The sequence below is a fragment of the Callorhinus ursinus genome, unplaced genomic scaffold (assembly GCF_003265705.2).
Source record: "Callorhinus ursinus isolate GAN/ISIS: 27379988/994484 unplaced genomic scaffold, GSC_fseal_2.0 scaffold10, whole genome shotgun sequence".
Taxonomy (NCBI): Eukaryota; Metazoa; Chordata; class Mammalia; order Carnivora; family Otariidae; genus Callorhinus; species Callorhinus ursinus.
The window spans coordinates 66,410,206-66,426,001 of NW_027397072.1; the positions used below are offsets into that span (position 1 = coordinate 66,410,206).

The following is a 15,796-nucleotide window of genomic DNA, read 5'->3' on the forward strand; positions in this document are numbered from 1 at the left end:
GTCTGGAGTGGGGCTAAACATAGGTATTTTTAGCTCCCAGGGCTGAGAACCACTTTTTTGAAAACCACCACCAAGCTGTTCCCAAGCTACTGTGTCTTATCAGACTTATCAGTCACATTGTTGAAAATTGAGATTTCCAGGCTGCATCACCAGCTGATTCTAATGCAATGGTTCTTTAGCTACAGGATGGAAAACTCTGCCCTAGCAGATTAGAGAGCCCAAGTTCTGATGAGTAGAAAGCAAAAAGAAAGTGCAACGCTGAGAAGTCCAAGTCAAACAAGCCAGCCGTGTAAATGGGCAGGAATGATCCCCACTGACATTACCCAGCCCTGGGCCCAGAACCTTACATGTACGCTCACATGAGCTTACAGGAATGCTCACAATGGTTCAGGAGGAGGCCCTATGGACAGCACCAGGCCCTAAATGGGACCAGTAAATATGAGGAAATTGCAGTGTCGACAGTGTACATTTAATTGCCCGAAGTTCCAGAGTGAGCAAGCGACAACAAAAATGAGGATTTGGGCAGTCCAAGTCTGGGACATTCTTCCCCACAAAGGTAAGGCCCTTCTCCCAAAGGCACCAAAAATTAAACAAGATATGGTGATGGTTTTTTCCTATAAACCTAACCTTATTAAAGATGCCATACTAAGGAGCACCCTCGGTAAAGAGGTAAAAGGTAATAAAAAAAAAAAAGCACTCGCGAGACAGAGCTCACTCAGACAGAAGAGGGGGTGTAGGGAGAGGATGTGGAAGTGCCAGCAGGGACCTTGGAGGCCCCTTGACCCCCCGCCTCAGGAGGGGGTGACTAAGGCCACTGACGGGGTCTGGAACAGGCCACAGACTCCTGGCCCTCCCAGCAGTTCTGATGTCCTTAGGGTGGTGCTGAAGGCAGAGTTCAGGAACCTGTAGAAAATAAGAGGGAGGGAGTCTCTCCAGGGATTCATGAGCACAGATGACTGGGTGCAAGCCTGGCCTTACGATTTGCAGAGCTCAATACAAAATGGAAATGTGGGACCCTTCGTTAAAAAATGATTAAGAATTTCAAGGTGGTAAGCAAAGCATTCACCAAGTGCAGGGCCCTTCTGGGCAGGAGACCCAGGGAGCATACAGATCTCATGCCCTGGGGGATACTGTGCCTGGGAATCCCCAGTTAAGGATTAAATGGGATGCTGCATGCAGAGGGCTTGGCAGAGTGGGCCCCAGGAGCTATGGCAGGAGTGGTCAGGCCTCCCACAGGCTGGGCAGGGGCTAGTTTTACACTAGCCTGCAACTGGACTGCTGCACCAAAGGCCCACAGTCTGCTGCTCCTGTCTGCAAGGGTTCTCTGCCTGAGAATTCCAACGGAATTCATAATGAAAGTTACTCTTGACCAAATCCTTGGCTACTTCAATGTTCATTCCTCAGGCTCCCAAATCCTGTGGCCACAGGAACTCTGAAGCATCCACACAGCTTCACAGGACCTCAGAAGACAGAGACACATGACCAAGCCCACCCAACAAAGAAACACCCAGGCCAGTTTTTATCTAAGACATGCTCAGGAAGAGTGTTTTGAGGGGAACGACTATCAGAAGGAACCAGACGGTCAGCTTCTGCCTGTCTGACACCACATTCCACCACGAGTCTGAACAAACATGCCGCCCGTGTCCGTTGGCAGCTACTTCGCCATCCCCACCTCCCGCTCATGCTTGGTCCCCGGCAGCACCATCACTTTCTCAGCAAACAACTGTGGAGAAGGCGGCAGGGCCCCAAGGACGATGGCGGCAGACCAGGGGGAGAGGTGACAGAGGAAAGTAAGGAAGCCAGCCGAGGAACCAGGAGAACAATAGAAGGGACGTGCTTTGTTTCGATTGTAAACAAGGGTGTTCTTAGATTTGAGTTAGTCTTTTGAGTATTCTGTACCAGGTTTGCTCAGCCATAGCCCTGTTAACACTGAGTGCTGGATAGTTCTTCCTTGTGGGGGTGATCACAGCAAGGTGACACTATAAGAGGCTCAGCAGTGTCCCTGGGCCCTCCTGAGATAGACCAGTAGCACTCCACAGTTGTGACAATCAAAAACATCTCCAAACGCCAACTGTCCTCCAGTGGACAAAATCACCAATGATTGAGAACAACTTAACCCCATGATCCTCAATGTACTCTGAGGAAGAAAAACGGCATTAAGAAGAATAAATAGTGGGGAAGAATAACCTGGGTTCCCCCCTGCCATCCTGTCCCCCACCCAGCCGCTCTGTGCTCCAGAACAGGGTGACCTGTCTGAGGTGACAGCCATGATATGCATCTCCCTAAACCTTTCTCTGACCTCCTATCACTGGTCTTTAGGGCTTAACCTTGAACACAGCAGGATACAAAGAAAGGAACCAAGCTGTGTGTCCACTTCTGTGTCCTTGTCACTTATGCTCCTCCCCGAGGCTCTGCGCCCCAGTCACTCACATTCCTCTCCACACACTCTTCATTCCTTCAGCAACAGCTGTTTCTAAGGACCCGCAGGTGCCGGGCACTGTTTTAAGCCCTTGAGAGGCGTCAGTGAACAAAGAGATTCCTGCTCGCATACAGACAACAGCTGTAAGCATAATAAAAAGCAAATCATATTGTTTGTAACAAGGTGAGAAGTAGATCTGGCAGAAGGGGATGGGGAGTGCCTGGGGTAGTAGAGGCAGAGTGGGTTTCAATTTTAAATAAGGCATCAGGACAGGTTCATTTGAGCAAAGTCCTGAAGAGGAGGAGGGCAGCAGTCCTGCAGATCCCTGGCGCGAGGGTAGGGAGAGGGAGCAGCCTGGGGGCACAGAGGTCACAGGAGACAGTGGAAGCCAGAGCAGAGGGCAGCGCAGGAGGAAGGCATGAGGGGGAGGAATTAGTAGGCCATACTGAGGACTTCGATTCTTTATTTGGGGAAAAGAATGTGATTTGGCTCACGTAAATTTTGAACAATCCCTCTAGCTGCTATTCTGAGAATAATGTTTGAAGCAGGGACACAAGATATAAAGCAATGGCAGACACCTTTGCGAGAGACAGGGGTTCAGGCCAGCAATGGGGCAGCGGAGATGGTGAAAGTCTAAAAAGGGGCATCTTCTATCCTGGGGACTTCAGCCTCCTACTCTTGCTTAATGCTGAGGGAAAGCTGCTTGACCGAATACAAGATATCTCTGGATTCGAAGTTTATATAGTACATTAGACAGAAGCACAATTCAACAAATATGTGTTTGAAGTTAAAGTAAATGCACAAAAAATTCCAATAAGCTGCCTAAAACATGCTTTTTAGAAGAGCTTAACCAGTTCCTAGGCGTGTATCTGATACTTAGTAGATGCTTAATAAATGTTTATTGAATGAGTACATATATAATACATCATAATTACCATATTCCTCCAGACATAATCATTTACACCCACTAACTCTATGTATTTATTACCATTAATGTAATTCGTGTTGGTTGCCTTGCTTTAAGAATTAGTTTTGGCTTTTTTGTTACCGTTGTAAGTCATTTAATCTTCATTATTTTATGCAGATCATAAATTAGTTTTAAAAATGATCCGACTCAAAATGCCTTAAGTTTGAAGTGAAATAGAAGTTAGAACCCAAATCCTACAATTAGATGGATGCCCATGACCTGACCTCATTGTATTCATCCATAGAGTAAGAGTTCTACATGCTGACATCCAATGTCTCTACCAGCTCGCAAATTCCAGAAATTTTCACTGCAAAATATGTTGGGGGTTCCACCAACCCATATATCTGAGAGTCCTTAGAAATACCATATGATCCAATTACTTGGGGTCAGTTGCACTGTGGAATTCAGAACATTTTGGATTTAAGACTCGTCCAAATGGGGTTTGGAGCAGTACCTTGAAATCAAATACTTCTGCAGTGATGTGTAAGAATATTCACATATATGAAGATAAACAGCCTCATGTAAGTTCAGGTCAAGTTTCACTACCAAATTAGTTATTAAAAATATTTTGGGGGGAAACAAACAATGAAGTTGGACCCTTACCCTACACCATTTACAGAAATTAACTCAAAATGGATCAAAGACCTAAACAGAAAAGCTAAAACTACAAAATATTATAAGAAAATATAGGGGGGAAAACTTTATGATACAGTATTTTTGGCAATGATTTTTTTTGGATATGATACCAAAGGCACAGGTAACAACAAAAAAAATAAATTGGCCTATATCAAAATTCAAAACTTCTGTGTATCACGAAACACAATCAATATAGCAAAAAGGCAACTTATGGAATGGGAAAAAATATTTGCAAACCACATTATCTGATAAGGGCTTAATATTCAGAATTTATAAAGAACTCTTAAGATGTGCCAACAAAAAACCAAACAACCTGATTTTAAAATGGGCAAAGGACTTGAATAAAAATTTCTCCAAAGATACACAAATGGCCAACAGGCTTATGAAAAATGCTCAACATCACTAATCATTAGGGAAATGCAAATCAAAACCATAATGACATGCTACTCCGCACCTATTAGAATGGCTGCTGTTAAAAAAAAAAGAAAGACTTGGCAAGGATGTGGAGAAATTGGAACGCTGTGCAATGCTGAGAGGAATGTAAAATAGTGCAGCTGCTATAGAAAACACTATGGCAGTTTCTCAAGAAAATTAAAAATAGAAATACCATTTGATCCAATAATTCCACTTTTAGATATATATCCAAAAGAATTGAATGCAGGGTCTCAAAGAGGTATTTGTACACCTGTGTTCACAGCAGCATTATTCACAATAGCCAAAAGGTAGAAGCAACCCAAGTATCCATCACAGATGAATGGATAAACAAAATGTGGTATATACATGGAATATTATTCAGCCTTGAAAAGGAAGGGAATTCTTCTAAGAGAAACAAACCAGTCATCAAAGACCAAATCCTGTAAGACTTCACTTATATGAGGTAACTGAAATAGGCAAATTCATAGAAATGGAAAGTAGAATGGTAGCTGCCAGGGGCCGGAAGAAGAGGGGAAAGGAGAGTTACTGTTTAATGGGTATGAAGTTTCAGTTTGGGAAGATGAAAACTGTTTTGAAGATGGTGGTCCTGATAGTTGTACAACAATGTAAATGGACTTAACTAATGCCCCTGATCCACGTAGAAATGGTTAAAATGGGGAAGATGGCAGAGTAGGAAGATCCTAAGCTCACTCTGACCCACAGATACAACTAGATAATACCCACATCAGTGTAAGTAACCCAGAAAAGGACCCAAAGACTGGCAGAACAAACTCTCCACAGCTAAAGATAGATAAGAGGCTATGTTGAAGAGGATAGGAGGGTGGACACACAGTTGAGAACTAAATGGACCCACAGGACTGTCCAGGGGAGGGAGAGATGCTGTAGGTTCAGAGAAGAGAAAAACACACTCTCATACCAGGGAGCCCACTCAGGGAAGATGGAGCCCCATAACATCTGGCTTTGAAAAGCAGAGGGCCTGAATTTTGTAAGTTCTTAAAACCAGTGAGGTGAGGTCTAAAACCTGGAACTTTAAAAATCAGCTCTGGGAGAGCCAAGAGAGTGAGAAGAAACTGAGTCCCCATCCTTAAAGAGCACAACAAATAGCTCTGTGGAGATACAGCATAAAGGCAGCAGTTTGAAAAATGCCTGGAGTCTACAAGAAGGAAATTTGTTTCCTAATCTCAGAGCACGCTGGAGGAGCAGGGATCATTTGGAGACTTCTCCAGCAACACAGGAGCTGGCAGGTACCATTTCCCTCACTCACCCCTACACTAGACACATGGACACCTGCAGGGACCAGCACAGCAGCACCAACACTTCTACTTAACTTGTTAATACTATGCTGCACCTTTGTGTTCCCTTGCAGACAAGCCTTGGCTCCAGGTCCCTTCCACAGTAGACCTATGCAAACCTTGCTAACAACACACAATCCACCCCCATGTTCTGCAGTTCAGTGCTACTGCATCTCTGGCAAATGCCTATTCTGATGCAACTCAAGCCCAAGGTGGACTCAGACAGGCCCACTAACAATACAAGGGACCAAACACTGCCTCCAACAGGCAAAGAGACCCATTTCAGATGACTAGACTGAAGGCAAAAGTGGCTCAGCCACAACAGTGGGGCACATACAACACACATGGGAGATGCCCCTGAAGCCCGATTCTGGTGAACAGGGGACATTGCCCTACATGTAGGGCACCACAGAAACTTTTCTTTGTAAGGCCACCACTTTCAAGTACAGGAGACATAGCTGACTTTCCTAACACAGAGAAACAGATACAGAGAGTTAGACAAAATGAGAAGATGGAGGAACATGTCCCAAATGAAAGAACAGAACAAAATCACAGCAAAAGAACTAAATGAAATGGAGATAAGTAATATTCTTGATAGAGAATTTAAAGTAAATGTCACAAAGATACTCACTGGACTTGAGAAAAGAATGGAGGACCTCAGTGAGACCCTTAAAGAGATAAAAACAAAAAAAGAACCAATCAGAGATGAAGAACTCAATAACCGAAATTAAAAATACACTAGATAGAATAAGCAGTAGACTAGAGGAGGCAGAAGAATGATCAGTGACCTGGAGGACAGAGTAATGGAAAGTAATCAAGCTGAATGGGAGAGAGGACAGAGTAATGGAAAGTAATCAAGCTGAAAGTGAAAGTAGAGTTAGGGAACTCCATCAAGTGTAATAATAACATTACTAGGGACACCATCAAGTGTAATAATAACATTTTGCATTATAGGGATCCCAGAAGGAGAAAGAAAAGGGGACAGAAAATTTATTTGAAGAAATAATAGATGAAAATGTCCTGAATTTGGGGGAAGAAACAGAAATCCAGATCCAGGAGGCACACAGAGCCCCCAGCAAAATCAACCCAAGGAGGTCCACACCAAGACACCTAGTAATTAAAGTGGTGAAAAGTAGTGATAAAGAGAGGATTTTAAAAGTAGCAAGAGAAAAGAAAAACAGTTACAAGGGAACCCCCATAAGATTATAAGCTCATTTTTCAGCAGAAACTTTGCAGGCCAGAAGAGAGTGGCATGATACATTCAAAGTGCTAAAGGAAAAAAACCTACAGCCAAGAATATTCTATCCAGCAAAGCTATTTTTCAGAATAGAAGGAGAAAGAGTTTCCCAGACAAACAAAACTTAAAGGAATTCATGACCACTAAACCAGACCTATAAGAAATGTTAAAGGAAGCTCTTTGAGGGGAAAGGAAAGACCATAAGTAGGAGTAAGAAAAGTAGGAAACGAAAAATAACTATATCTACAAAAATCAGTCAAAGGATTCACAAAATAAAAGGATGTAAAGTATGAAACCATATACTTGAAACTTGGGAGGGAGGAGTAAAGAATGGGTTCAAATTTAGGTGACCATCAACTTAATATAGACCGCTCTTTGCATAAGATTTTATATAAAACCTAATGGTAACCACAAATAAAAAACCAGTAATCGATAGGCAAAAAATAAAGAGAAAGGAATCCAAGTATATCACTAAAGAAAGCCAACAAACTCTGAGAGAAGAGAGCAAGTGAAAGGAACAGAGAATTACAAAACCCACCATAAAACAAGTAACAAAATGGCAATAAGTACACACCTATAATAATTACTTTGAATGTAAAGGGACTAAACACTGCAATCAAAAGACAGGGTCACAGGGGACGGGAGGAAAAAATAAAACAAGATGAAACCAGAGAGGGAGACAAACCATAAGAGACTCTTAGCCATAGGAAACAAACTGAGGGTTGCTGGAGGGGAGAGGGGTAGAGGGATGGGGTAGCTGGGTGATGGACATTAAGGAGGGCATGTAATGTAATGAGCACTGGGTATTATGTAAGACTGATGAATCACAGGCCTATACCTCTGAAACCAATAATACATGATATGTCAATTAATTGTATTTAAATTTAAAAATGTAAAAAAAAAAGAAAGACAGGGTGACACATCTTTATACTCCTACAAGAGACTTGTTTCAAACCTAAAGACACATGCAGATTGAAAGTGAAGGAATGGAAAAGTATTTATCATGCAAATGGAAGTGAAAAGAAAGCTGGGATAGCAAAACTTACATTGGACAAAATAGACTTTAAAACAAAGACTGTAACAAGAGACAAAGAAGGACACTATTTAGTCATTAAGGAAACAATCCAATAAGAAGATGTAACAATTGTAAATAGTTCTGCATCCAGCATGGCAGCACCCAAATACATAAAGCAGCTAATATTAAACATCAATGAAGTAATCAATAGTAATACAATAACAGTAGCAGACTTTAACATCCCACTTATAATCAACGGATAGATCATCCAAACAGAAAATCAACAAGGAAACAGTGGCTTTTAATGACATATTGGACCAGATGGATCTAACATATAATACTCAGAACATTCCATCCTAAAACAGTAGAATACACCTTCTTTTCAAGTGCACATGGAACATTCTCCAGAATAGATCACATATTAGGTCACAAACAAGTCTCAACAAATTCAGAAAGATCAAAGTCATACCATGCATCTTTTCTGACCACAACTCTATGAAACTAGAAATTAATCGCAAGAAAAAATCTAGAAAGAACACAAATACATGGAGGTTAAATAACATGCTACTAAACAATGAATGGGTCAACTAAAAAATCAAAGAGGACATCAAAACAAAGATGGAGATAAATGAAAATGAAAATACAACAATCCAAAATCTTTGGGATGCAGCAAAAGTCGTTCTAAGAGGGAAGTTTACAGCAATATAGGACTACCTCAAAAAGCAAGCAAAATCTCAAGTAAACAACCTAATCTTACACCTAAAGGACCTAGAAAAATAACAACAAACAAAACCCAAAACCAGTAGAAGGAAGGATATAATAACGACTAAAGCAGAAATAAATGAAACAAACTAAAAAAATAATAGAACAAATCAATGAAACTAGGAGCTGGTTCCTTAAAAAGAGCAACAAAACTGATAAACTTTTAGCCAGTCTCCCCTTCTCCCCCCAAAAAGGATAGAGAGTACTCAAACAAAATCATAAATGAAAGAACAGAAATAACAAATGATACCACAGAAGTATAAAAAACTAAGATTATGAAAAATTATATGCCAAAATAATTAGACAAATTGTACAACCTAGAAGAAATGGACAAATTCCTAGAAACATATAACTTCCCTAAACTGAATCAGGAAGAAATAGAAAATTTGAACAGATTGATTATCAGCAAGGAAATTGAATCAGTAATCAAAAAACTCCCAACAAAGAAAAGTCCAGGACCAGATGGCTTCACAGGTGAATTCTACCTATATATCTATCTATAAATATAGATAGATAGATATTTTTAAGATTTTATTTATTTATTTGACAGAGAGAGTGAGAGAGCACAAGCAGGAGGAGCAGTAGAAGAAGAGGGAGAAGCAGGCTCTGCAGTGAGCAGGGAGCCTGATGCGGGACTTGATCCTAGCACCCTGGGACCATGACCTGAGCCGAAAGCAGATGCAATCTGAGCCACCCAGGCGCCCTCTAACAAACATTTAAAGAGCTAATACCTATTCTTCTCAAACTATCCCAAAAATTGAAAAAAATTCATTCTATAAGCCAGCATTTCCTTGATACCAAAACCAGATTAAGACACTACAAAAAACAAAACAAAACAAAACCCTAGAGGCCAATAGCCTTGATGAACGTAGATGCAAAAATCCTCAACAAAATATTAGCAAATCAAATGCATCGATACTTTAAAAAAAATCATTCACCATGATCAAGTGGGATTTATTCCTGGGATGCAAGGGTGGTTCAATACTTGCAAATCAATCAACGTGATACATCACATCAACAAGAGAAAGGATAAAAACCATATGATTTCAATAGACGCAAAAAAAGCATTCGACAAAGTACAACATCCATTAATGGTAAAAACCCTCAACAAAGTAGGTCTAGAGGGAACATACCTCAACATAATAAAAGCCATCTATGAAAAACTTACAGCTAAGATCATACTCAGTGGTGAAAAAATGAGAGCTCTCCCCATAAAGACTGGTAACAAGAATGTTCACTCTCACCACTTTTATTCAACATAGTACTGGAAGTCCTAGCAACAGCAACCAGACAACAAAAAGAAAATAAAGGCATCCAAATTGGTAAGAAAGAAACAAAATTTTCAATAATTGCAGATGACATGGTACTATAGAGAGAAAACCCTGAAGAGTCCACCAAAAAACTACTAGAGCTGATAAACGAATTCAGGAGGGTCACAGAATACAAAACCAATATACAGAAATCCACTGCATTTCTGTACACTATTAATGAAGCAGCAGAAAGTGAAACTAATAAAACAATCCTATTTACAAATGCACCAGAACTAATAAAATACCTACGAATAGACTTAAGGTGAATTAACTGTACTCTGAAAACTCTGAAACACTGATGAAAGAAACTGAAGACAATACAAACAAATGGAAAGATATTTCATGCTCATGGATTGGAAGAACAAATAGTTAAAATGTCCATACTACCCAAAGCAACCTATAGATTTAATGCAATTCCTATAAAAAATACTAACAGCATTTTTCACAGAGCTAGGACAAAAAATACTAAAATTTGTATAGAACCACAAAAGACCCTGAATAGCCAAAGCAACCTTGAAAAAGAACAAAATAGGAGGTATCACAATCCTAGATTTCAAGTTTCACTACAAAGCTATAGTAATCAAAATAGTATGGTAATGGCACAAAAATGGACACATAGATCAAATGACAGAATAGAGAGCCCAGAAATAAACCCATGATTATATGATCAATTAATCTTTGACAAAGGAGGCAAGAATATGCAATGGGAAAAAGTCTCTTCAATAAATGCTGCTGGGAAAACTGGACAGCTACATGCAAAAGAATGAAACTGGACAACTTTCTTATATCATACGAAAAAATAAACTAAAAATGGATTAAGGAGGACCTAAATGTGAGACCTGAAACCCTAAAAGTCCTAGAAGAGAGTGTAAGTAGTAATTTCTGACATTGGCCATAGTAACATTTTTCTAGATACGTCTTTTAAGGGAAGGGAAACAAAACCAAAAATCAACTATTGGGACTTCATCAAAATAAAGAGCTTCTTCTGTACAGCAAAGGAAACAACCAACAAAACTAAAAGACAAGCTACTGAATGGGAGAAGATATTTGTAAATGATATATCTGATAAAGGGTTAGTCTCCAAAATAAATAAAAAACTTATATAACTTAACACCAAAAACCCAGGTAATCTAATTAAAAAATAGGCAGAAGACATGAATAGACATTTCTCCAAAGACATACAGATGGCCAACAGACACATGAAAAGATGCTCAACATCACTCATCATCAGGGAGATGCAAATCAAAACCACAATTAGATATCACCTCACACCTGTCAGAATGGCTAAAAACACTGGGGAGGATGTGGAGAAAAAGGAACCTTTGTGTGCTGTTGGCAAGAATGCAAACTGAGGCAGTCACTGTGGAAACAGTATGGAGGTTCCTCAAACAATTAAAAATAGAACTACCCTATGTTCCAGTAATCCCACTACTGGGTATTTACCCAAAGAAAACGAAAACACTAATTCAAAAACATATATGGACCTCTATGTTTATTGCATTATTTACAATAGCTAAATTATGGAAGCAGGCCTAGTGTCCAATGACAGACGAATGGATAAACAAGTGGTATACATAAAATATGGAATATTACTCAGCCATAAAAAGGAATGAAGTCTTGCCATTTGCAACATGAATGGATCTGGAGAATATAATGCTAAGTGAAATGAGTCAGAGAAAGACAAATACAACATGATTTCACAAACATGTGGAATTTAAGAAACAAAACAAAGAAAAAAATAATACAAACCAAAATACAGACTTAACTATAAAGAACTGATGGTTACCAGAGGGGAGGTGGGTGGAGGCATGGGTGAAATATGGGAAGGAGATTAAGAGTACACTTATCACTACGAGGACTGAGTAATGTACAGAATTGTTGCATCACTATATTGTACACCTGAAACTAATGTAACACTGTATGTTAACTATAATGGAATTAAAATTTTAAAAATGGTTAAAATGTTTATCACACTTAAAAAAAAAGTTGTTCTCAAAAAAAAAATATTTTGGCATTCCTGGTGTTTTGGCTTTCAGAACTGTACATAAGGGATCCTGGACAAATTAAGTTGTTGGTTTATATCATCATGTGTTCTTGGCAAGAGTTTGTTTGCAGACTTACCAATCAGCAAAAATCCATTTAAACTCACAAAAATGTAAAAGCCAATACTACTATTCCTTTGATTAAGGAATGATCCTCCTGGCAGCTGAAGGCCATTTTGTTTGACTAAGACTTGGGCAGAGGCCAGAAAGCCCCAACGATCAGCTCTGACCCTGCAGATTCAAGCTGATGTGAGCATGACCCATCTCCAAAGCTGGCTCACCCTCAATCCACAGTGGGCTTCATTGTTTTCACTGGAAGCCAAAGGTCTAAATTAGCTCAAGCTCAACTAGAAAGATGTAAGAGAACTGATTAATACTGTCTTTCTCTAATAAATTGCTTTTTTTCCCTGAGCTTAGTGTTTATCTTAATGTAAACTGTTCCATCTCTCTTGATGTTTAGTAATTAATAGTTATTAGAAGATGCAAATACATGCAAATCTTAAGAGTCTTTACATACAACAACTTGAAAATTGCCATTTGGAAGTCTACAGGAGGGGCATTAGCCATCTTCATAGGTAGCAGACTAAGTACGTATGCTTTATAAATGGCTTAAAAGCTAGTGAACAGCAATTTCTGAAATTTAACTTTTATGTTTAAGAAACAGAATATCAGTACTATGCCATGGAAATTGGGACATGGCCATGATTAATTCTCTTGCTAAATTTGTTTTGAAAGCTATTTGGCTGTTTGAGTAAAATGAGAAATCACAGTATTTCCATGGAAGTGAATTCAAGAGTCATTGTTACTCAAAAAGTGAAAATGTGGAAGGAGGCTCATTTACATCAAGAAATTCTTACAAGAATAAAGCCATCCATACATGTTGTTTCATGTCCAGATCAAGAGCAAAAATGTAATAACATTGCTTTGCTTGAATGTGCTCCTTTCAAGTGTATTTTGTTTCCGTTTTTGAGGCCAAGGGCTTGAAGGTAGAGGAGAAAGCCAAGGGTCCTTTCAGGGGGGATCAGGTGGGACAAAGTACACCTAAATGTCCTCTGCCCACTCTGCCTTCTTCCTTCTGTTTCATCCTTTCCCCACGCCCTTTCTGTCCCTGTTCCTTCACTCTTTCCCCCACATTCTAAGCAAATGCTCAGAGGACCAATGGTAAGGTACTGGCTAGTGAAGGGGAAGCAGGATCAGAAAACTGTTTACATCCCAATTACTTTAATCCTCACCTCATCCCCTACATATCTTAATCCCTGGGTCTCCTACCTCACGCTGGCCTCTCTCCTACCTCCGTGTATCCAAGAGGGCGCCCCTGTCACATGGGGCCTGGTGGCCCACCTCTGTGAACACCACAGACAAGGCTACTCTGAGAACCTTTTCCCGTTCTGAACTCAACAGCCCCCTTGCCTGCCTCAGGGTGAGGATGCACCAAGGCTGGGCGGAGGGCAAAAGAGCCTCTTGGAGGTTTTCCCCGCATGGCTCTCCCTTCACAGACTGGAGAACTTCAGCTGGATCTGGGGTTGTTACCAACACTTCAACCAGGCTTTTGTTCTTCCGATGCTATACATTCAGCCTGTTTTTCCACTGAGAGCTGGAACGAATGCCAACATCTCTTTGGAAGTTTGATGGGACATAGCAGACTTCTGTTACAGTGTTGTCAAAAGCGTGACAGGCAAAGGCGCCACTGATGGGGTGGAGGGGAGGATACTACATGGACAAAATTTTTTATTTTAATGAGTAAAATATCCATAAACAAAATAGTAAAGCCATGATTTCACAGATATTATTGCTTATAGTGAGGAGAAGTAAAAAAAAAAAAGCTGTATTAAAATCAATTTAAAGTAAAATAAGAATATTGGTAGTGAGCAGGCACTGTAAAAATCAAGAAGGTGGCAAGAATATGGCTGCCACTGGGGCAGTGGCACAAATTCTCAAGGCTCCCTTGGTCTCAAACTGCAGCGTGGTCTTTAAGATCCTTTAAAAAGCATAGTCCATTACTCCCATGGAAATAGAGGCTCTTGTCTGACCGGACATTCACCTACAAGTGCATGCCAATCTCTCTCCTGATCAACTGTAAGCCCAGGCACTACAGACCGCGTCTGTGTGGTGCAGGCATGCTTCCGGTCTACCGTGCACCACCTGTGTCTGCTTTGACCTTGACAAGGGCGTGTGTGTGTGTATGTGTGTGTGGGTGGGTGGGTGGGTGTGTGTGTTGTCAATCTTTTGACACTGACACAAAATGCAGGGCGTCCCTGACTGTCTTCATCTGACTCTGGGGGACAGGAGTTGGCCATGCAATCAATATAAACCCCCGGTTACCTGGAGGCTCCTTCTGCACTGGCTCCTTTGAGAGCCCAAAGTTAGGAACTCGGTATCAGATAGAAAAGCAGAGCAGGGTAAATACGGTTTCTGCTCTGTTACCCAGAGCAGAATTTATACCTTAATTTATACCTTAAATTTATACCTTAATTGTGTGATACAGTTTTTGGATGAGCTGGATAAAGTGACCGCCAGAAAGGAATCATCATTGCTGGTTGATGCTCCCCAACATCCAGCCAGTTTATGGTCAATAATCCCACCCAGTAAGTTAACTCATCCAGTATCTAGTATATGATGTGCTCTCAGTTACCCTGAAATATACACCAAGAAGTTTCATGATTCAAGGTTAAACATTCTTGGCTGCTTTACTAAGATGTTTTATCTTGCTCTTCTGGATGCTTACTTGCTTATATATATATCTGCCCGAAGTATTTTTCTGGATAAAGTTACATGGGCTTGTCAACTCTGTGGCAAAGAACTTAAGGGCCTCGGCTGTCTCCTTGTCGATGCATTGAAGCGGATACTAAATTTTACAACTTCCAAGGTTGACCCCTGTGCCTGGAATTCAGAAATGCATCTAAACCAAGATCCTGAGCTTCCATAAGAAAACAACAATGCAATCTCCAGATTGGCTGACTTTTTGTATTTAATAGATATTTAAGGAAGCTGGATTCTGGGTATACATAGGAAGTAAAATATCTAGCTCATTTCCTTATTGCTAAATTTTTAAGAAAGGTTTGGTTGACAACATTCTTTAAGGAGGATGACCTGAAGAATAGGTAGTATTCTTCTCTCAGTCCTCTGGAATCTACCTCAGGTCAGGAGAGAGCTCTAAGCACCGCCAGACAATTTGGCCTTTGGAAGAACCTCTGTGGCCACATTGCCATGAGCCTGCATCAAGGGGCTTCATGAAAGAGAACCTGATGAGTAATAGCTCACTCCGTGCCTTTTGAGGACTTCTGATCTGTCAGAGTTCTCTCTAGGAAGATTCTCAGGAAATTTCTCTCTCATCTTAGCACTGGGAGTCATTTGCCTTCACCTGAGCAATGAGTAAGTTTTCACCTTGTGGACGGTATGACTCACGGTACTGAGCACCCCTCCCTCAGCGCTGGCTGCAGGAGCCAAGAGCAGGGTCTGGGGCTCATCTGCAGCAAATGAACAGAGCCCCCCTCCATGTGCTTAATGTATGAATACCGCCTGTGACTTTATCTTATCTTTTCTGTTTACATCTCCACTTTAAACTCTCTCAAGCCCAAATTCTTTATCTATGAAAATGAGATTATAAGCCTATCATGAGAATTTTAAAAGATGTATACAAACTGCTTTGTATTCCCTGGTACACATACTCAGTATATTGTA

At 40.5% G+C, this 15,796-nt stretch overlaps 1 protein-coding gene across 7 annotated transcripts in view; it reads right to left on the reverse strand.

The window, feature by feature from the left end:
• Positions 1 to 15,796, reverse strand: part of EML6 (EMAP like 6) — a 273,045-nt gene that overhangs the window by 121,882 nt on the left and 135,367 nt on the right. The window contains exon 2 of one of the 7 annotated variants that reach the window (XM_073897702.1): positions 6,381 to 6,417. The exons of the other annotated variants lie outside the window; for them this stretch is intronic. The gene's annotated coding sequence lies outside the window, so the exon portion shown is untranslated. The remainder of the gene's footprint in view (positions 1 to 6,380; positions 6,418 to 15,796) is intronic. 7 annotated transcript variants of the gene reach the window in all.